Below are 22,162 nucleotides of genomic sequence, written 5' to 3'. Positions count from 1 at the left end.
TAAAGGAGATAAGATGATAGCTACCACAAGCAAGAGGGTCTCTGGACGGCTTGGGAATAACTAGAATCAATTCTCTGTTATAAATAGGGCCTACTGAGGTTGTCACAACAGCCTCATGAAAGGCGGCATGTAGAGTATCAATTGTCTCTTATCCAGACCATTTATAATATTCCACAGGATAGCCATCTTCTTCCGGGGATTTGTAGTATGGTAATTTGGCAATGGCCTTCATCTGTGAGGTGTGTAAGATCAACATCCACAAGATAGATGGTTAATTGATGTTCATTTGCCGGAGTCTCAGGGGTGTAGAGTCTCATAAAATAATGCAAAAGTGTTTACTATGTCTAGAGGTTTAGTAAGAATCTCCCCCTTTCCATCCATATGGCAGGGATAGCCATGGCTTCCTCAAGCTGCTTCAACTGCGCTGCAAGTAATCGGCCTGCTTTCTCCCCTTGTTCGTAATGCCTGCCTTTTAGACGCTGAAGGGCATACTCAGCCTTAGAGGTGTACAAATTATTGGGTGCCATTCTGACTAGCTCTAGGCATCGGCGATTGGGCACTGTGGGATAGGAGGAATATAAGCGCATGAGTGAGATAATTTGATTCTCGAGTTCAGTACTACAAAGGGATGCCATTCTATTGGTCTCTGCCGCATCTCTCATCCGTTGCCCACAAATAGTTTGTTTCGCAGCGGCCCCTATGGTCCTACAAGAAGTAATTGATGATTTATTATTGATTAAGTAGTCAGAGAAATGGTAACACCGTTTGACCGAGCCCTGGGGTGAGCGGTACCTCTAAATGTTCACACGCCATGGTTTACGACCTGGGGATACTAAACCTCCTTCAAGAGCAAGGAGAACTGGAGAATGATCAGAGAGAGCAGCTTCCAATATACAGGATTCACTAGTAATTGCAACCACCAAGTGGGATATAAGGAAATAGAGTATCCTAGACTGGGTGCCATGAGCAGAAGAGAGGAAGGTATACTCCTGATCTGTGGGGTGACAAAGGCGCCATTGACCGACCAGTCCGTGGTTTGATGTTATGTCACCCAATAAGGCTCTGTCTCCCTCATTACACCTGTCCAAGGGGCCCGTCCTATCTAAAACTGCGTCGCAGGCAAGTTTACAGTCCCTGCCAATGACATAACTGAATGCCCCATTTTCCACTAATAAGCAATTTAGGCTGAGAAGATAGAAGTGTTTAGCTCCCGTTGGAGCATATACTAAGCCAGCACAGAGGGTCCCATCCCCTATTTTTACCTTAGCAAAGACATATCTGCCACCTGGATCTAGCCAGGTATTGGCGGTTGTGACAGGTACGGATTTGTGTAAGAGAATAGCCACTCCACATTTCTGTGGCTGACTTACTTTGGTGGGAGACAGTGTCATCAATCTGGAGTGAATGATTTTTCCCACCCATTCTCGTCGTAGCTTGGGTGATTCCAAAGCATCCAAGTGTGTCTCTTGTAAAAGGGCAATATCAGCTCCTTTTGTTTGCAGATAAGAGAGTACTTTCTTACGTTTAATGTAAAGCATGAGACCATTGACATTCCTCGAGATAATGAGAGGTAGAGGAAATGTTCGCTGTCATGTGTGCATTGGAAATCAAAGTACGTTTTTTTAAGGATTAGCTGATGAACGGGAAGAGAGGTGTTAGATTATAGGGGGAGAGCAAGGAAATGAAGTAGGATAGAGAGGTAAAAGCTGTGCAGGTAAGGGGGTATCAGGGACAAACGTAGGCAGCAATAGGGGAACGTCTATGCAAGAGAAGGAGAGTGGACAAAAGGTAAGGGAAAATGGAGGTAGAAAAGCTCCGGGCAAGGAGAAAGACCAAGGTTCAGGGCAATAACTCTCTCAGATAGTTCTCAGGAGACTGGAGGGTTGTGAAGGGGGAGTGTGAGAGTCGCTTGTGTATACGTAGGAGGACAAATGAGAAGAATGAAAAGAGAGGTTCCAGAGAAACTGGAGGGAGGATGAGGATGAGGAAGAGAAAGGGAGCATGTGCTCTACGCAGGAAAGGCGCAGCACTAGGGGTATAGGACTGCTTTCTGTGGGTCTAAACCTTCAGACTCTGTTCGTCAGAGGAGCCCCATCAAATGGCAAAGTCAACAGGAAAACACACCTATACAATAATATTGTCGATATTGAGGTTGAGAGTATTCGGCCCATGATGTAAAGGTTGGGTTTAAAAATCGAGGGGGAAGGGGACAAGCATTATAGGAGTGCAGAGTTAATGGAGAAGAGGAGATCAGGGGACAGGGAGAGGGAGGGGGAAGAGGGTGAAGGTCTATGTCATATACAGTTTACCATATGCAAAGTACAATCAAACAAGCTCTGCATAACATAGTAATGAAAGTTAAATATATTCATAAGTATATGTTAAAAAGAAAAAGAAGGGTTTGAGAAATGTGCAAGAAGGGATCAAAAGAAGAACATTATAAAGCAAATAATGCATAACAGGTAAACAGGAGTTCGGGTATATAGCAAGTCGTCATGATCCATGTCATATAAAGTTTACAATGCGGAGAGTGCAATCAAACAAGCTTTGCAAAACACTGTGAGAATGATTAAGCATTATCATAGGTACATGTTAAAAAAGGAAGGGAAGGGGTGCAGTAAAGGGAAACAGGTAAAATAGAAATGTAGGAAAGCAAGCAATGAATAACAAAGAAAGCAAGTATTCAGGTACTCATCCAATCGTTTTCTTGGGCGAACATCAAGGCAGCTAACTTTTATCATGTAATTAATGTAGGAAAGTCAAACAATCAGCCAAAGTTTAAGACATATCCTCCTCAGATGAAGGGGGCTTTAGGGAAGGGCGTGATCTGTAGCTATCTCTTTCCTGCGTGAGGGCAGCTACTGCCTGAAGGTCCTGTGCTGGATCTCCCAAGGAGTGAACAGGTCAATCTGGATCTCGTCCCCTACTCTGGGATCAGCCTGGGTTACGTCTGGTCCCACCCGAGGGCATCGTAGAGTTCAGTGATGAAAGCTGGGATTCAATGTCAGGTAGAGAGACTGCACATTCCATACTTTGAGGCGTACAACTGTCCAAGAATTGCCAAAGGTCTTTTGGATTAAAGAATTCTTTGGAGTTTCCGTCTTTAGCAATCTGCAGGCGTGCCGGCTCGAAGAGACCATACATGATGTCTAGTTGTTGCCGGCTGGGTTGAAGAGAGAAAGGATTTGTGATGTTCATTTGTTTCTCTTGAGAAGTCCGCTGTCATTCTAATCTCATGACCTTCAAATGTGTATAGGCCATGGGTGCGGGCTGCATTGATCAATTGGCGAGCCTGCTCATGTTGTAAGGAAGCAAACAATGAGTGGGCGCAGCCATACGTTTTTTCACTCGGGGGGTCCAATGCGGTGGGCTCCCTGCATCTCCAATGGTGGGTCAAAAGTGAGACTTGTGCTCTTCGGAAGGGCTGTTCTGAGAAAGGATTTGGCATCTTATCCATCTATCTTTTCCGGAAAGCCAAAGAAGAGGACATTGTCCCAACAACTCCTGTCTTCCAAGTCTGCCACCTTGCTCCTAAGGAAGAGAAGTTCTTGGTCTTGATCTGGAATAGTATAGAGGTGGCTCTCTACTGCAACAACCTGTGCAGTAAGACCATCCATCCTGCTCTGGAATCCAGCAATGTCTGCATGGATAGATTCAGTCTCTGTCATAAGAGCAGATATGGATGTCTCCATGCCCTCTAGCTGTTGACCCACAACAGAGACTTCCTGGAGTATCTGCTCCATGGTAGAGTCCAGCGAAGTGGCCTTTCGTAGGGTTTAGGTGACTTCTGAGCCAAGGGAATGATACTCCAAGCTTCTGAAGTGGGCGGCACGTGTTTAGAGCTTCAGAAAAGAGGAGTTGTTTTGCAGGTTTACCAGTTGCTTTGCCAAAAGGCATCCCTGACTTGTTCTATATAAATCCGCTAACAGATAAATGCTACCAACATCTGGTGACTTCAATGCAGTAGTCGATGAGTATGGATTTACGAGGAACAGACAACGGAGAGAGTGCAGAGGCAATGGTAACTTCAGTCTTGATGTGTGGCTGTAATTAATGGTAGCCCAATGAGGTGGAGCGTGCTAGTAGCTATGTCGAAGAGGGTTAGTGGTGTACCCTACAGGTGCAGAAGATGTAATTATAGACTTCCTTCTGATGGATTCCAAACAGCCCGCACTATGTCTCAAGAGTGCGTGTGGCGGATATCAGCCTCACCCAGGTTAAAGAGTAAAGCCTTCAGCAGGAAGGACTGCTAAAGGGCAGTGGGTAACAGCTTCTGGAGCTCAGCTTCTGGAGGGGCTATATCGTTATGTCCTTCTCATGCTTCCGTGTTTCTATTAAAGCCGTCTGCTTTGCCGTATATGTTTGTCTTTGATGGTCAAACTGCCTGGGGAAATGGCTGACTACAACAGCAAAGGCAGAAGATAATAATGGTGATAAGGCCTTTCTAGGTGCTACAGACCAGTATAAGTCTCTGCAAAAGGGGCACTACCGAGCTCACTTGTAGAAGGGTCGGTGTGAAGCATATTTGCTCACTCAATCTCTATTGATGTGTTAATTTTGTGGCTCATGTGAATGGAATAAAATATCCGCAATGTTCAGACAATCACCCACTAGTCTCTCCTATTGACGATTCGTTCTCTATATTAGAAGTAGTCTTCAGTAGTCTATCTTGGCATGTATCTTTGGGTCAATTGTGATGCTGCATAAGCCTGTCAGGACCAGTCGTGGTAGGGCGTGATGAGCTTTTGTGGTGCAAATAACCATCTTTTGAAGACCTCTGGATCACTACTGTGTACTCAGCCACAGCACCACACAGAATCCAGGTAGGTGGAAGTCACCTTGGATATAGAGCACCTTGAGATGTGTAAGCTTTCCATGCAAAGAGGGGGAGCGGGACCTCATCTAAAGCTTTAAAAGGCCTTCACCAACACAAGCTTGCTGGAAAGAGGAAGCGTGCCGATGTCAACCAAAGCTTAACTTAGTGGGCAGATAGGCCACTTCTCACCCTTCAATATAGTTATCAGAAGACTGCAATACTTTATGGCAAAGCTCAACTTACAGTGCAGATAGTTCACTCCTCACCCTTCAATACAGTTATCAGAAGGCTGTAACACCTTATGGCAAAGCCGACCTGGTCCGTCCTGTCTGACTGAGCTGAACCAGAGATACCAAGCACTATATTGTTGACAAAAGAGGGAGAAGAAGCTAGATTTTAAAGTCGTCAGTCGGCAATTTTGGCTCAGTGGAAAGCCCAAGTCCACTTCATATACTTCAATCACTTGTCAGCAGCGCACTCCCCTCACCTGGCAGCAGAGTAGCCGAGTCCATTCTGTCTGAGGAGGCGGGCGTCACCACACTGCCTGAAGAGGTGGGCTCGCCTCTTGCATCATCAGTCACAGCCCAGCAGGGAATGAAATCTGTTATGTACACCTCTTATAGAATTAATTTCAGATGCTCCTAACACCTGACAACGGCGCACTCCCCTCACCTGGCAGCAGCCCAACTATTTCTGTCTAAGGAGGGGGGCATCACCACACTGTCTGAAGAGGTGGGCGAGGCTCAGCTCCCGCGTCGTCTGTCACTGCCCAGCAGGGAATCAAAATCTGGTGCATATGCCTCTCACAGATTCTCCTGGCAGCAGTACAGGCCCAGTCCATACTGACTGAGGAGGCAGGCATCACAACACTGCCTGAAGAGGCGGATGAGGCTCGGTTCCCAAGTCTTTTGTGCACCACTCTGCAGGGAATCCAAATCCGGTGCGTACGCCTCATAGATTCACCTCAACTGCGTCGCTTTTCCGTCATAGGCCGCAGAGTTTTACATTGCATTAGGCCTCACTCCGTTCCCTATATATTGGGAACATTGTGGGACATCAGGACTGCCGCCTCAACACCCCCGACTTCTCCGCCAGCCACAACCAGGCTGTTAGTTGAAATTTTGGTCCTAAGGAGCTTTTCCCCGCCGTCTGGGCTCCTCACGGGGCGGAGCTCCGAGATTAAGCGGCCATCTTGCTACGTGGCCAGACCACGCCCGATGTAGTTATTTCTGAAACAAAATAATAAATTATGTAAAAAAAGTGCTGGATAAGCTATTTCTTTAGACCCAATACAAATCTTTACAAGTTCGATAAATGCACAATGCATGGTACATTGATGGATACTCACAAATAAGACATTCTGTGATCCGATAAACATACAGGCCTTAAACAAAAGTCCTAAGGGTTAATTATGACATATATTAGAATGGATATCTGAAATTTTGAAACAACACCATTATGTTAGACCATATTATGTGCCTATTTGTTTTGCTAATCAATTAAGTACCAAAGCCTGATTCATTATCAACACCTGATAAATGTACATTTTTCTATAGATTTTCTGTTATTCAAAATGAGAAAATCCAAAACATATATAGCTACCACACAGTCTTTATCTTGAGTAGTCCTCTCCATTTGGACCTTGATACCAGTTGACCTAAGATAACCGAAAAAACTTCTCCAATTCTGCAAAACAATAGGAGGCTGATTTAGATCTTAGCGGGACTCCAATCGTCCCTCCATGGCAAGGTTTACAAGTATTCCATGAAGCTGACAGATTCTCACCCACCCTATTTAGATGTGGGCTGTCAGATCTTCCATCCGCAATGACAAAGACCCAGATTATGAGTCTGGCGGTCCACAGACTGCCAGACTTGCGGGTATCCGGCAGTAGCAGTCTTCTGACTGCTCTATTACGATATGGGTGGTCGGAACGCCACAGCCCTGCCACAATTGCCAGGGAACCTCTGCTCGGTGGCTTTGTTACAGTGGTCAGGAGGCATGTGCCCCCCTGTGTGCATGTAGACCAGATCCTGCTACATATGGACGTTACAGTCCATGCCGGGCAGGAACTGTTTTGGAATAGCCATTGCTGCGCCTATATTCAGGACACTGCCATGGGAAAATCAAAAACAAAGCCCGCCAGACAGGAGGAAACTCCTAATCCGGGGGGTGGTCTGCCCACGGCCTTCGTAGTGCGGCGCCGGGGTGGACTTAGAGTGGGACTGCCAAAGTCGCAATCAGGCCCAAAGTGTTCCTCGCCAGGAAGGCGCATGCGCCGGCTCCCGCGCATGCGCAGTTCCAAGAAGACGGCTAGCTGGACAAGGAAGATGACCCCGTGATAAGGTAAATTCATTTAAAGTCTTATTTTATGCTTAAAGTAATTTAATATTGTGGGTGGGAGGTGCACGGGAGGTGGGCGGCCAACTTCCGTTCCGCCGCCGAGTGTGCAGAGATTATCCCTGTTTCTCTGCCTTCATTGCGAAAGGCAGAAAGGGGAAATCTCTGCACATTCCGTGGGCGGAACGGAGACGTCCGCCCACCCCTAGTAAATAGGAGCTGGGTGTTGTCAGCGTAAGCAATGATTTTTGCCCCCAAGTACCCGGCTAATTGGACTAGTGGTGTAACGTAGATGTTAAAAAGATGTGGGCTAAGGGAAGACCCCTGTGGGACACCTGTGGCCACTATCTGAGGGAATGAAGAAGATGGCAGAAGCCAGACCTGTTGCATCTGCCCTTCCAGAAAGGACTTAAGCCAACCCCAAGCAGTGGCAGAAACACCAATCTTGGCAAGTCGGGTAAGCAACAGTAATTGTGAAACCGTGTCGAACGCCACCAACAGGTCAAGCAAAATCAATGCTGCCCTCCCGCCAGTATCCAGACCCTCCAGGATAGCTTCCGAGCTTTCCACCAGGGCTGACTCCGTTCTATAAGAAGCCCTTAACCCTGACTGGCTCGGTTGGAAGAGGCCTGTGCTTTTGATGAAGTCTGTGTGTTGTTTAGTCACCACCTTTTTGCACACCTTAGCCACACATGTGGGCCAGAATAGTTGACTGAGTTAATGCTGTGCCAAGAAACCTGCACATACAGGAGGAAATTAGGAAGAGGTGGAATGAGCTGCTGGGGAGAGTGCATTCCCTGGCCTCCAAGCATCACCTGGAGGCTCAGAGGACTGATGGTGGTTCTCCCAGTCTCCCCTTACAACTATACCCCTGGGAGGAGAAGGTCTTGCAGCTGCTACACCCTGAAGGCTTGACAGGAATCCCTGGTAGAGTGGAGGATAGTAAGTTATACTTTTAATTTTGCTGTTGATATGATGTGATTTGCACCTTTCTGAAACATAAACCTTTCTATATTGTTTTTTATTTATGTTTGGAAATTTGTAGAATTATTGTTGTCTCTCTCCTTTTACTAATATTCAATATGTTCTGTCAATATGTGTGTTTTTCCTCATGGTTTTATTTTGACTTATTTGTTTGTTTGAATGTATTTTGTTGTATTTAAGGTTACAGATTTCAACATCCATTAAATGTCACATGATGTTATGGTGATTGTAATTATTTCTTCACCTAATTACACGTCTCATATATGTGTTTTATATTGTAAATGTCTGTAAATTTGTAATGCATATTTTTACTAGGTATTTTTAGCCTACAATTTTGCAAGTGTTAATGATTAATTGAAATGACTACAACTACCATGATGCCTTTTTTTGTTTCAATAAAATAACATTGCAATGTTATTTTGGTTGTTTTCTCTTTTCTTTCTAATTTTCACGTATGTTAAAGTGTACCATATTTATCAATCCCTATTTCATGCTATGGTTTGACATTTTTTTGTGCTTAATTTTGAATGTTGCAAAAAGAACAGTTGTTGGACAGAATGCAGAACAATGTCATACATTCACACCAGTACAGATATCTGGGCCTAAAACCATCATTTCTTTGCTCACAATGCCATTCCAGTTTGAACCCAACCATATGCAAATCAGTCTTGACCATGAGCCTCATGGGAAGAGTCCAGCGCGAACTACCAAGCCAGGTTCTCCCTGGACGGAATCAAGCATCGTAGGACCAGTTTCAGGGTTTCATCCCTCATCAGCCAGGATAGCTTGTCTCCAGTGGCATTGAGAGCACAGGACGCCCGTCTTGGCATACCCGTTCCACTCGGGTGACAAATGTAAAAAGAACAGTTGATGGACAGATTGCTGAACAATATCATACATTCACCCCAATACTAAGATCTGGGCCTAAATCCATCGTGTTTTGCTCACCATGCCATTTTAGTTGGAACCCAGCTATTTGCAAATCAGTCTTGACCCTGCGCCTCATGGGAACAGTCCAACCCGAATTGCCAAGCCAGGTCCTCCCTGGACTGGAAACAAGCATTCTAAGACCGGTTTCGGGGTGTCACCCCTCATCAGTCAAGGTAGCTTGCCTCCAGTGGCATGGAGAGCCCAGGACCCACTTCTGGGCCTACCAGTCCCACTTGGGGTGACAAATGCAAAAAGAACATTTGATGGACAGAATGCAGAACAATGTCATACATTCACCCCGGTACAGAGATCTGGGCCTAAATCCATTGTTTCTTGCTAACCATGCCATTCCAGGTGAAACCAGCCATATGCAAGAATGAATGTTTTAATTGTTTTATTTATTATTTTTAGTTTTTTTATTGAATTGATGTTATTTGTTTCAAAAATCAAAATTGGTTGATTTAAAAATGTGAATGTATGCTATTTTGTATATTGAAAATAAGTTGTTTTTTCAACAAATGTGCCTTGGAATGTTTATTGATGACTAATGTTATTTATCCTTCTAAGTTGTTCAACATTCAGAACTTTACCCTGCTTGGCCTTGGAATGGTTTATTTCACTTTTCTCCTCTCTATGGTGTTGGGTTGAAAATTTGGTACCTTTTATGTATACTTTAAATTTTAGCTTTAATTTCAGGACATCATTTTACATGCTTTTTCGAAGTAGTTGTGTCTGTAAATCAAACTGTTGCAATTTAACATAATACTTCTGAAAGATATATTAATCATATTAATTTTCTTTTTCTTTTTTGGTTGCTTTCTTTTTTGCTTCAAACTCATTTGATGCATAAGCAAACTTTTTAAAATGTAATACCTTTTATCATTTATGATAGGTCCAACACCCAGAGCACATGGACAACCATCTGCCACTGCTTCTGATGATATCTACAATCTCGACCAGGACCAAGTCTTCAGTGAAGAATCCACTTGTGAAGCTCAGGAGGATGAGGAGCAGACTGGTCGATCTGATCTGCCTGAGCCGACAGCTCAAATGAGAGTCACTCTGCCCGCGCCTCCCACCCCAGCTATTAAAAAAACTCAGCCTCCCTCTGGATACCTCTACTTCCTATGTTCAAAAGAAAATCAAGCCAGTCTTGAAATTCCAGTACAGGCTTCTATTGACCAACACCACCACCACCACCACCTCCAATTCATCCAGGACCCAGTGGGATGGAGCACACTGGGTCAAGGGCACAGTGTAGTTGGGGTAGGGTTCGTGAGAGGGAATCTGTGTGCCAGCAAAGTAGGTCCACTGCGTTCATTGCCACCAAGGCCACCATCGATCAAGTATTCAATCAGTCCCAAGATATAATGGGCCTGGTCCTTACAGAGCTCCGGGATATGAAGCAGTTGTAGAAGGAGCACAATGTTCAGATGGAAAATCTCAGCTCAAATTTGGGATCACTGACTGGCTTTCTGCATGATTATTTGAACAATATGTGCAGGGCATTTCTAGTAACATGTTCCTTTCAGTGGTCCAACAACACCTAGGCCTACTACATCTGCCTCCGCCACAGAAAAGGAGGCTCTACCATAAGATGAAACACCTTCATCCACCTCAGGCCATGCAACTGTGGATCCACCAGTCCCCCTCAGGAAAGGATATTTCTCCAGACCAACAGGAGTGGATGGCAAGAACTCCACCACCACCTGAAAGAAACTCTGAACCTAACTTCCTCCAGTGTGTGACTAGTATTACCTTTGTGGACTATTTCTGTACACATTTATCTATCTGATGCCAATTGCATTTTGTACATTGGATTTCAAACAAGTTAGGCTCTTCGATAATAGTTTCATTCACCATGATTGTTCTTTCTTTTTTTGTAAGAGGAGGGCTCCTCTAGTCTTATCCAGACACCGAAATCTGGCATTTAGGAGTCAAAAAAGCCCTCTTCACTGGCCTCTGTGTTCTTCCATGGGACTCATTGAAGCAAACTTCCCCTGGTATTGTTGGATTCCTCAGCTGTGCTAACAACCATGGTCAGTTAGGATCTGAGTCTCCTATAGGAAAGAAATGAACTACAAAGTGTAATACTATTTTTGATAATTAAACTTGAACTTACCTACAAAACATATTGACAGATTGTACGCATTAACAAGCCGGTAGACTTGTTCCTGTCGTCTGGTGGCACCAAGGCATTATAGGTGTGCCATTATTTGCCCCAACCACAAATGGTAGGCGACCCTAACAATATAAATCACCCTTCACATTAGCAAAATCCTCATTTCGTGGAAACTGTATGAAGCTGTTGATGTGTCTCATCTTTGAAGAAAGAACTTCTTGCAGCACAACACTGAAAGTTGGTTGTGACATTCCACCAGATACTGCGACATTGTATTGGAATGATCCTTTGGCCACAAAATGGAGTACTACCATTATTTTAACTATTGGTGTTATTGATGTGTGATTCCTATTGAGAGGTGGAAAATCTGGCTCCAGCTGATGGCATACATCAAGAATAGTATGCCTATTTATTCTGAATTTTTTAATATATCTCATTCTTCCATGGTGATCAGGTCTGAAAATAGTCTCATAATTTGAGCCAGTTGACTTCGCACTCTGCTTGGATTATTATGTCAGCATTTAAAATAATTATTGTTTAAATACATTTTTACATACATAATTTAAAAAAAAATCATAAAGTTTATTGGTTTTTCCAAATATTTTTTTTTAACATAAATGTTTGTGATTATTTTTTTAACTTACATTTTTGACATGTCTTTTTGTTTTTTTTAAGTGTAAATGATACATCTTAAATGTATTATTAACACTTTTTTTATATATATCAAAAATTTTGTCAACGTTAGCAAAGAAAAAAACGCATAACTATTGCATTTAACCACAGTAATACATTACATAACCTATTTTAGGCAAAACAAATCAATGATATTAACATTTTGTATATTCAAATAAACTAGCCACCTTTTTTGAGAGGTTTGATGCACTTAATATTCATAAACACACTATTGGACAATCTAAAATGGCAGAAGCCTGCACTTCCCATCAGGACAAAGATGGATGTATGCAGAAGTTGACAGGGTAGTCGGTGTGAAACCCCACAATAGACACAGGCTAACGTGTGTGAAAGCAATGTATGAATGCCAGTGGGTGTGTCCATTTACGTTGCCCATCTTGCATGTATTGTAGATATATGCAGGGTTAAAAAAAGGTAAATTACCTCCAAACAGCACCACAAAGAACACCTCCTCATCTTTTGCTGCTGTTTCCTACCTCTGGGAATTAAAATGTCTGGCAAAGCAGGAGAAAAAGCCTCAAACGTCTCCTTAGATGCTGGCCGATGAGGTCCTGTCCCTGTACAGCAAGCAGTGTGGAACAAGTACATGTTTTAAATGAAAATGACTAACTTTTTTAAAATTTAAACTCAGGCTGGAATGTCCCTTTTAGTACCTAAGTGAAGTGTAGTGATTGACGTGAAGATTCTGTTTTTTTTATTTATATAGAACAATTATGATGTGTATTTTCAAACAAATTTAAATGATACAAAACCAAAACTTTTAAATTAGACTTTTATATATATACATATTACTTGGATGGTGAAAATGAAACCTTACCTGGATTGTCCAAGAGCATGTGTCGGCCCGTTTTTCAAAAGAAGGCGGGACTGGTGGTCGATGATTGGTGCAGCTGTCGATGCTGCACGACCGGCACGCCTCTCGGTCTGGTGGTCCGCTTATGTTCGACAACTACAGTGGTGTTTGGTGCTGACTCCACAAAGCGGCGCCCCCTTGGCTATTACAGTGTTTTTGGTACCGAGGAGAGAGCAGCAGATTACTGCTGGTTTTGACGAACACAGGTGATGCCAGCCCCCATGGTCCCTGCAACAGTGGATGTGTGGACTCGCTAGCTGGCCACTAGCCAGGGCATTGTAAATTGCATGGACCGGTCAGTGAACCTATGTCCGCAATGTGGGACTGCAGACTTTCACTTTGCGTGGGACCCGTACAGACTGCGGGACTTCAGGCACCAGCATGCTTTGCAACTTCTACCAGCGGAGATGGAACAACAAGGACTCTGAGTGGACTTACTTGTACCAATGAGAACAGTACTAACAGTATAGAAAGTCCCTGCGCTTTTTAACTAATTTCTAAAACACAATGCAGGCAATGATTAAGGCATTTGCCAAAACACGTCTGCCAGGTGTTTTAAGTATATATTCCTGTCTGGATGGTGGCAATTAAACCTTACCTGGATTGTCCAAGAGCATGTGTCGGCCCGTTCTTTTAAAAGAAGCCGGTACTGGTGGTGGATATATACACACACATATATATGCACATATACATGTGATCAAGGTCCAGGTGGGACCGAAACGCGTCATGGCGGCTTTGATGCAGGGTGTGTGGAAATAAAATTGGCACAAAGAACTTTTTGGGTCCGCGTGTTCATCTGCTTTCTGGAAAGGCTTTTTTGGTGAAGTACGATAATATATATATACTGAATTGGATCAAGTTTCCCATGTGATTTAATGTGTATTTATACAGAGATCCAGACATTCTAAACAAAAATCTGTTTTCTATGTTTATGGTCACGTGATGTTGGGAGGGGTGGCTACATTGGGAAGCATTGGGCACTATAAAAATAGAAAATGTACAAAAAGTAATTTGCATGTGAACAAGGGCTCAGGGAGCCCGAAACGCGTTATGCACTCTCTCACGGTGATGAGCAAAAAATAAAGAAGATTCAGCATTTGTCCTGGTCCTGTGGTCTGTCTCCTGTGCTTTGTAAGGAGTTTTCGTTGAGATATATATATATATATATATATATATATATATATATATATATATATATATATATATATATAAATATATATATATTTGATCACACCTGGCTCATTCCAAGGCTTCCGCGCGCTCTTCGGCGGTGCATCAAAGAGGCGGCAGAGCCCAGTCGCGTTCAATCGTATGGGGTTTTTACCCGAGGTGAAGTTTCCTTTGTGCACTCTCAGACTAGTACGAATAATATCCAAACAATATCTGTGGTTAAGAGATTTATTAACAGCAAGCCAGCAGCATTCTCCTTACGTGTTTCAGTCTCACCAGAGACCTTGCTTACAGGACTGTTAGCGAACCACCACAAGTTTTTTTCCGCAAAATACAATATGCCATCATTTCCTGTTCCTGGCACAGGGCATTATGGGACATGTAGTTTTTAGTCATAAAGTCCAATAACAGAGATTCTATTCACTTAATACACTATACAAATGTACGGTGCAGTGTAAAACAGTTCTTTATAATCGAATTATTAGCATAGTGTGTGTTAATTGGTATGTTGTAAAACATCAAATTTCCCTCTATCCATCAGTCATTTTCATATTGTGATGAGGCTGATGGTTAGGATTTTTCTAACCGTTTTACCCTCTAGTGGGTAATGGATTTGATGTTATTGTTCCCATTAATGTGTTAGTTCATCTTGTCTAAGACTCACCCTAACTCTAAGACCGCCCTGTGCTATGTCAGAAATAGTGGAACCTAAATTGTGTGATAAGTGACCGTAAAAATGTGAGATTAAAAAAATGTACTTAAAGAGGAAGGACAATCTTAAAAGCTTCCCAATTTACAGACCTTATCTTTAGCCCGGGAGCTACTCGAGATGACAGTTCTCAGAGATGGTAATGCAGTACTTCATCCTGGTTCAATCCATGCGGACTTAAAGTACGAAAGTTCAAGATGTGTTTAGATTATTTTTGCTGCATAGTTTTTTCACGATCCCCTCCTCTCGGGTGTGCACCCACACTTTCCGCAGCATAGAACTTGAGTTCCTTCCAGTTGCCATCGTGTTCTCTCACCATGTGTTTGGCAACCGCATTGCTCCTGTCAGAATTGATCGTAGCTCGAACATGTTCAAGAATTTGTTTTTTCAATTTGCATTTCGTGCTCCCTACATATTTCAGGGAGCACGGACATTCAATAATGTAAATGACGAATTGGCTTTTGCAATTAATTAGTTGTTGTATTCTCCACGTCGCCTTATTTGCCATCGTTATCTCTTTGGTATTCTGTGCAATACAACACACCTTACAACTGGTACAATTGTAAAATCCTTTTGGTTGTAACCATGTGTCGGGTTTCTTTTGTGGCTGAAAGTGGCTGTGTACCAACTGGTCTCTTAGGTTCCTGGCCGTGTGATATGTAATCTCAGGATGGTTCCCCACAATTTGTGATGTTGTGGTATCCATATGAAGTATGTACCAGTTCTTTCTTTAGATTTTCATCAGTTGTTGGTTCGCCGTGGAGTATGTAGTAATTAATTGTATTTTCTTATCATTTTTATCTACCGCTTGTTTTTCTTTGAGCAAATCTATTCTATTTATTAGCTGTGTTCGGTTTAGAGCAGTTTTGATGATTCTGGGATTGTATTTTCTTTTTTCAAATCTTGATGTGGCCTGTTCTTTATGTTTGATCCATTCTTCTTCTCTTGAACAGATCCTTTTTATTCTCAAAAGTTCCCCATATGGGATATTTTTGATCAAGCTGGGTTGATGAAAGCTTTGAGCATGCAAGACCTCATTGGTGGCAGTACTCTTGCGGTGCAGGGTAGTATGGACTTCATTGTTCTGGATGAAAATTTCAGTATCTAAGAATACCACCCTCTCTTCACTGATGTCATATGTTAGGTGTAGTTTGAAGTTGGAATCATTCAATATTTTGAAATATTCCGTGAATTCATTTTTTGTTCCGTCCCATATTAGCATCAAGTCGTCAATGTATCTTAGCCTGGCAATCATTTTACTGACAAAGTGATCATTCTCATGGTTCCATGCCCAGTTCTTCTCCCATAGTCCCATGGTCAGGCAAGCATACGATGGGATAAAAGAAAATCCCATCGCGGTTTCTTTTGATTGACGGAAGATTTCTTCTCCAAATAAAAACGCATTTTGTTCTAAACACATTTTGATAATTTCTAAAAGCATATTATTGTGATCAGTAAATTGAATGTTTCTGTCCATTAGAAAATGTTCACAAGCTTTCAAGCCAATATCATTGTGGATATTAGAATAAAGTGATATCACGTCCATCGTGATTAGCTTGTAGTTTGACTGCCATGGGGTCTCTTGTAAGCGCCTTAACAGTTCCAGTTGTCCAGCTTTACATCCAGTTCTTCCTTCCATTTTGAGGTGGGATTGGATTTCAACTTTTCATAATATTCTTTATTTCTAAGCTGCGAGTATGCTTCTCGCATATATGCTTCTTTGTCTAGGATGATTACATTTCCATTTACATGCAGAGTCAGGCTAAAGAATAATGACAACAGATTTTATAAATTGCATAAATTAAAACAGCATAATCACATTGCCAGCACATGATGGATAAGTGGGAGGCAACAATAAATACCCTAATTGAAACTACAGTCGCCAGTAGGTAGTTATAGTTAGGACCTAGTTTCCATAGGAAATCCACAACATTCTAATTGGAATAACTTTGGAGCTGGTGGACGAATCTTCGTGAATTTCTCCAAGAAAATGACCTGCTTGGTTTCGCTCCTTCCCTTAAAGTTTGGGGGTGATTCGTCAAGTGGGGGCCGAGGAAAAAGGGGGGTCCCAAAATGTATTTTCCCCATGCAATTTTCCATAGGGACCTTTAGCCAGGGCTACAGCCCGAACGGCTGAACGGAATTACACGAAATTTGACAGAGAGGTAGAGTTCTGTTCGCAGATTGTGCTTTTTGTTAAATGGTAAAAATCCGTTCAGTAGTTTCTGAGAAAATTGCAAGTAAACTCATAGCGACATCTCGAGACGGAGTTCAGCACGCGTACTGAAATCTGTTCAATTACGAGCGCGAGCTGCATGCTGATGGGCTGTGAACTGTCTGTCAACACTCGAAACCAGGAAGTGTTGGCGGCCATCTTGTGCCTCGCTAGAACCGAGTCACAAGAAAACAGTAAAACAAAGTTCAGAAATAAGGGAAGGGGGTAGGGTACAGACATTCTGAACCTTTAGGCTTGCTCAGGGGGTTGTACATGGATGTTTAGGCTCCATTTTTTATTTTTTATTTTTTAAAGAAAAATTGCGGCGTACACGTATGGATATATATAAAATTACAAGCAGGAGCTGCATGCTGATTGGCTGTCAATACTCCAAACCAGGAAGTGTTGGCAGCCATGTTGTTTGTCGGGAGAGCAGAGTCACAAGAAAACAGTAAAACACAAGATGAGAAATAAGGAAACGGGGCAGGGTAGAAACATTCTGAGCCTATAGTCTTGGTCAGGGGGTGGTATATGTATCTTTAGGCTCACTTTTTATTTTTTTTTAAATAAAAAATGGCTGGGTACTCGTGCAGTACTTGTACACTGTGGAAAAGATGAAAAAAAAGTAGAAGTCTGTTTTATTCATTAGGTCCCGCGGGGCAAATTACGAGGGCAATTTTTCTGCATAATGGGGGATTGTAAGGTGGCCCGAGCACTGGGGAACGGCACTCCTCTGGTTTTATTTTGAAGTATGCTGGGGTTTATGGCCCTACTCCCCGCAGTCTCGGTGAGCGGCACCCCTTGGGTCTTTTTAAAAAAAAAATATGTTTTGAGCTCTCTTTTTCTCTCCCCCCGTACACGTCGCGGGGAACGCCACATTTCTGGGGCAGTGATATGTAAGATGACCTTCCAGCTCCGGGTAACTGCATTGTCTGGAGTTTTTTATTAATGTTGGGAGAGTGGGCTTGATAATACGTCCTTGTAAATTCCCATAGAAGCCTATGTTCTGGTGTTAACATGGGCTTTTATGGGAAATAACAAGGCCGTATTATGAAGCTCATTATCGCCGTTTTATCGGCAGTTTCCTGCCAATAAAACGGCGATAATTTTAACACCGGTCCTTGATAATATGCACCTAAGTTTACTGGTCAAAAAAAGAGCAATGAGCCATATTATCAACAAAAGGCGATACATTATCATCACTTTTATTGGCAGGAAACTGCTGATAAAGCAGCGATAATAGGCTTGATAATAAGCCCTTGTGAATAACCATAGCAGCCCAGGTTAAAATCAGAACTTGGGCTGCTATGAGAATTTACAAGGGCCTATGGTTTTTAATTAATGTTGGGAGGGTGGGCTTGATAATATGTCCTTGTTAATTGCCATAGAAGCATATGTTCAGGTGTTAACATGGGCTTCCATGGGAAATAACAAGGCCGTATTATCATGGTCATTATCGCCATTTTATCTGCAGTTTCTTGCCAATAAAACGGCGATAATTGTAACACCGGTCCTTGATAACATACACCTAAGTTTACTGGTCAAAAAAAGGGCAATGAGCCATATTATCAACAAAAGGCGATACATTATCGTCGCTTTTAACGTCAGGAAACTGCCGATAAAGCGGCGATAATGGGCTTGATAATATGCCCTTGTGAATAACCATAGGAGCCCAGGTTAACACCAGAACCTGAGGTGCTATGGGAAGTTACAAGGGCCTATTATCAAGCACATTATCGCCACATTATCGGCAGTTTCCTGTCGATAAAAGCGGCGATAATGTATCGCCTTTTGTTGATAATATGCTCCTTCATTTCTATGATAGTATGTAAAGCTTTCCTTTTTTTTTGGTGTAGCAGTTGTACTCTCTTCGCATGCTCAGCGTCATTTCGAAGCCCACGTTTTCTTTTTCTTCAAGTTCAACAAGCAAACCTTTCTTTATATCAGTTAGTAAATCTGTTGCTTTCTTTTCCCGGTTCATGTGTGTCATCCGCTGCTGTATTTTTGAACAGCATTAATAGTCATATAATTTTTTTTTATTTCAAAAGTTTTTATTGGAAATTTCAGGGTTTTGTAGCATAAGAAAAAAATAAAAAAGTTGCAATGTACATAAAACCAATACATGTGATTATACAACCTTCAAAAGAGGATAAACGTGAATTTAGCAGGGAAAGGCATTAAGTCCCATGATGGTATACATGTTGTTCGGGACGGTCACAAAGGTAATGTGGTAATCAGCCATGAAGCCTTACTAGGCTGGGCTCATGAGAGGATAGATATCACATGGAGGTGGAGAGGATCGAAGTAGGTAGGAGGAGGAAGAAAAGAGTAGAAAGAGAGAGCAAAGGATAGAGGTGAGAGGTAGGAGGTAAGATGCGAGATGTGATATGTATTATGTTAGAAGATATATGATATATGGGACACCACGATGCGGCATAGCAGTTCAGGCTGTGGGTGATCACGAGGGTTTATGGGTTTTGAAGCAGATATCCAGTGAGTTCCAAAGTTTCCTTTGTGAGGGACGCCCTGGTGTGTTTTGTACAGAAATGTTATCTGCACCTCATAGGTTAATCACCCAGTTTAGCCAACAGGCATAGCTTGCCTTTTTTGTATCTTTCCAGTTGTTTAGAACGACTTTTACAGCCGCCGTGAGTAGGAGGTCTAGGAGGGCCCTGTCTGTTTCCGGGATTTGTGTTTCTTTTGTAAAACCGAAAACCAGGTAGGGAAGTTCTTTGGCAGGTGAGATATTAAATACTTTGTGGATGAAGTCAAATACCCTATTCCAAAACGTTGAGACGCAGTCACATTGGAGGATGAGGTGGTCCAGATCTCCCTCCGCCCTCTTGCAGTTCCTGCAAAATGCGTCAGGGCTGAGTTTGTGTGCGTATAGGTGTGCCGGCGTCCAGAAGACTTTATGCATGAGCCAGAACTTGGCTTGTGATAAGGTAGGGCTTATTTTATGGCTCATGCAAGATCTCCACGCCGTGGACCACTCCAGCTCTGATATGGAGAAGGAGGCGATTGACGACCAGAACTGGGATGTTTTGATATTTAATGTGGATGATTGTGGGCTCAGCAATTTGTACAGCCTCGAGACCTGGCGACCAATTTTGTTTAGGGAGGAGAGGAGGGAAGGAAGAGCAGGTTGTTTGGATGTCAGTCCTGCTTTAGTAAAGGCTGTTTTAATGTTAAGGAATATGTAAAAGTCGGAACTATCTAACCCAAAGGACGATTGGAACTTTGTAAATGACAGAGGGTAGCCATTATCGTAGAATTGGTGGGGGAAAACAATTCCTTTCTTGATCCAAGTTGGGTTGAATAGTGGTTTATCTTTGTAAGTGATTGAGGGATTTTTCCAAATCACTTCCCACCTAGATTTCCTTATTGATGAGTCTAGTAGTTTATCTATTTTTAGCAAAGCTATCTTGGTGTTGGTAAATATGGGCTTAGAACCTGGGAGCTGATTTGCTTTCATTGATAGGATCAAGATGGGAGGAATGCCGTCCAGGAGCGCCTTTTCGATGTCTAGCCACACCGGTCAATAGTCCACTGGTGGGGACAGCCAATAGGATGCTTGTTTCGCTAAAAAGGCTATTTGATATCTCTTAAAGTCTGGGAGATTGACTCCACCAATGGATTTATCCAATCTCAGTTTTTGTAGGCTGATGCGTGCTTTTTTCCCTCTCCAGATGAAGTTGTTAATCATTTTATCTAATCTGTTATGAAAATCTTGGGACAGCAACAAGGGTAGCATGGTAATTAGGTAATTTACTAGCGGTGTAATCATCATCTTGATGGTCTCTAGCCTGCCCCACCAAGTAATGAAACGAGGTGACCATCCGTCTAGGTGTGTTTTTATTTTTTCTAGCGTGAGTTTTTCATTGTGTTGTAAGGTCTCTATGATGGAGCTTCCAAATTCTATACCTAGATATTTGATGTGATTGTTTTGCCAGACTAATCCTGATGTACCTAAAGATTCCTTATTAGTGAAGATGTTGAGGGGTTTCACTTCCGATTTATCGCAATTCAGTTTGTAGCCTGAATGTTTAGAGTAGGAATCTTTAGAGTTCATCAGTGCGGCTATAGAGGTATCAGGATTCTCAGTGACTATCAGGATATCGTCTGCGTAAGCAGCAATTTTAATACTTTTATCACCGAAGGTGATGCCACTAATATCTACATTCTGCTGAACGTCGCGGAGGAGAGGTTCCATCGCCAGAAGGAATATAGTGGGAGATAAAGGGCAGCCCTGTCTAGTTCCTTGTTCAAGAAGGAGTGGTTCTGATAGCGAGCTGTTAATGGAAATTCTAGCCAAAGGGGAAGCTTATAATGACATGACCATATCAATAAAACTGTCACTCATGTTGAATATGTGCATGCATTGACGGAGAAAGGGCCACGACACCCTATCAAACGCCTTTTCTGCGTCAAGGGTGATTGCTACTGTGGGGACGTTCGAGATTTTCCTCTTCTCCAGGACATGACATAGGAGTCTCGTGTTGTCGTTAGAAAGGCGGTGTTTTAGGAACCCCACTTGTGAGTTATTTATTAAGGATGGTAGAATGGCGTTTAGTCTGCATGCTAGAGTCTTCGCGTAAATCTTGCAGTCCAGGTTTATGAGGGATATTGGCCTATAATTTTTAGGAAGTAAAGGATCCTTCCCATCCTTAGGTATCACTATTATTGTTGCTTCACTCATCTTGGGGGTGATTCTGTTTGATAATGAAAAGGATTGGAATAAATGTAGGAGTCGTGGGTTCAGTTGTTCCTCAAAGGTCTTATAAAAGTTGGCCGTGAAGCCGTCAGGCCCCGGAGCTTTATTGTTCTTCAGTGTTTTAACGGCGGTAGAAATTTCTGCTATAGTTAGTGGCGCCCCAAGTTTCGCTTTGTCAGGGTTGGATAAACGTGGGAGTTGAATTGAGTTTAGATAGTTGTTGCATTCTTCCATGTTGAATTGGTTGTTGTTCTTATAAAGATCCTCGTAAAAGGACTGGAATGTGTGGAGAATGTCTTTCTGTTTGGTTTTGGTGGTATTGGATCGGTCCCTAATAGATGTTACATGGAATTGCTTCCTTTTGTGCTTAAGATGAGAAGCAAGGAGTTTCCCTGCTTTGTTACCATCACATAGCCTTAGGACCTTGAATGTATTAATCCACACTCCTGCCCTCTTACTGAGGATGGCGTTGTATTTATATTTCAGATTGGTCAAACGGTCGATGGTGGTTTTATTGTTCAGGTCCTGGGAGTGTTGTGTTTCTAGCTGCTTGATTGTTTTCTCTAGAGAGTCTAGTTCGGAATTTAATTCTTTATTCATACGGGCCCTGATACCT

The sequence above is a fragment of the Lissotriton helveticus genome, chromosome 4_1 (genome assembly GCF_964261635.1).
Source record: "Lissotriton helveticus chromosome 4_1, aLisHel1.1, whole genome shotgun sequence".
Lineage (NCBI taxonomy): Eukaryota > Metazoa > Chordata > Amphibia > Caudata > Salamandridae > Lissotriton > Lissotriton helveticus.
This window is presented reverse-complemented; position numbering follows the sequence as displayed.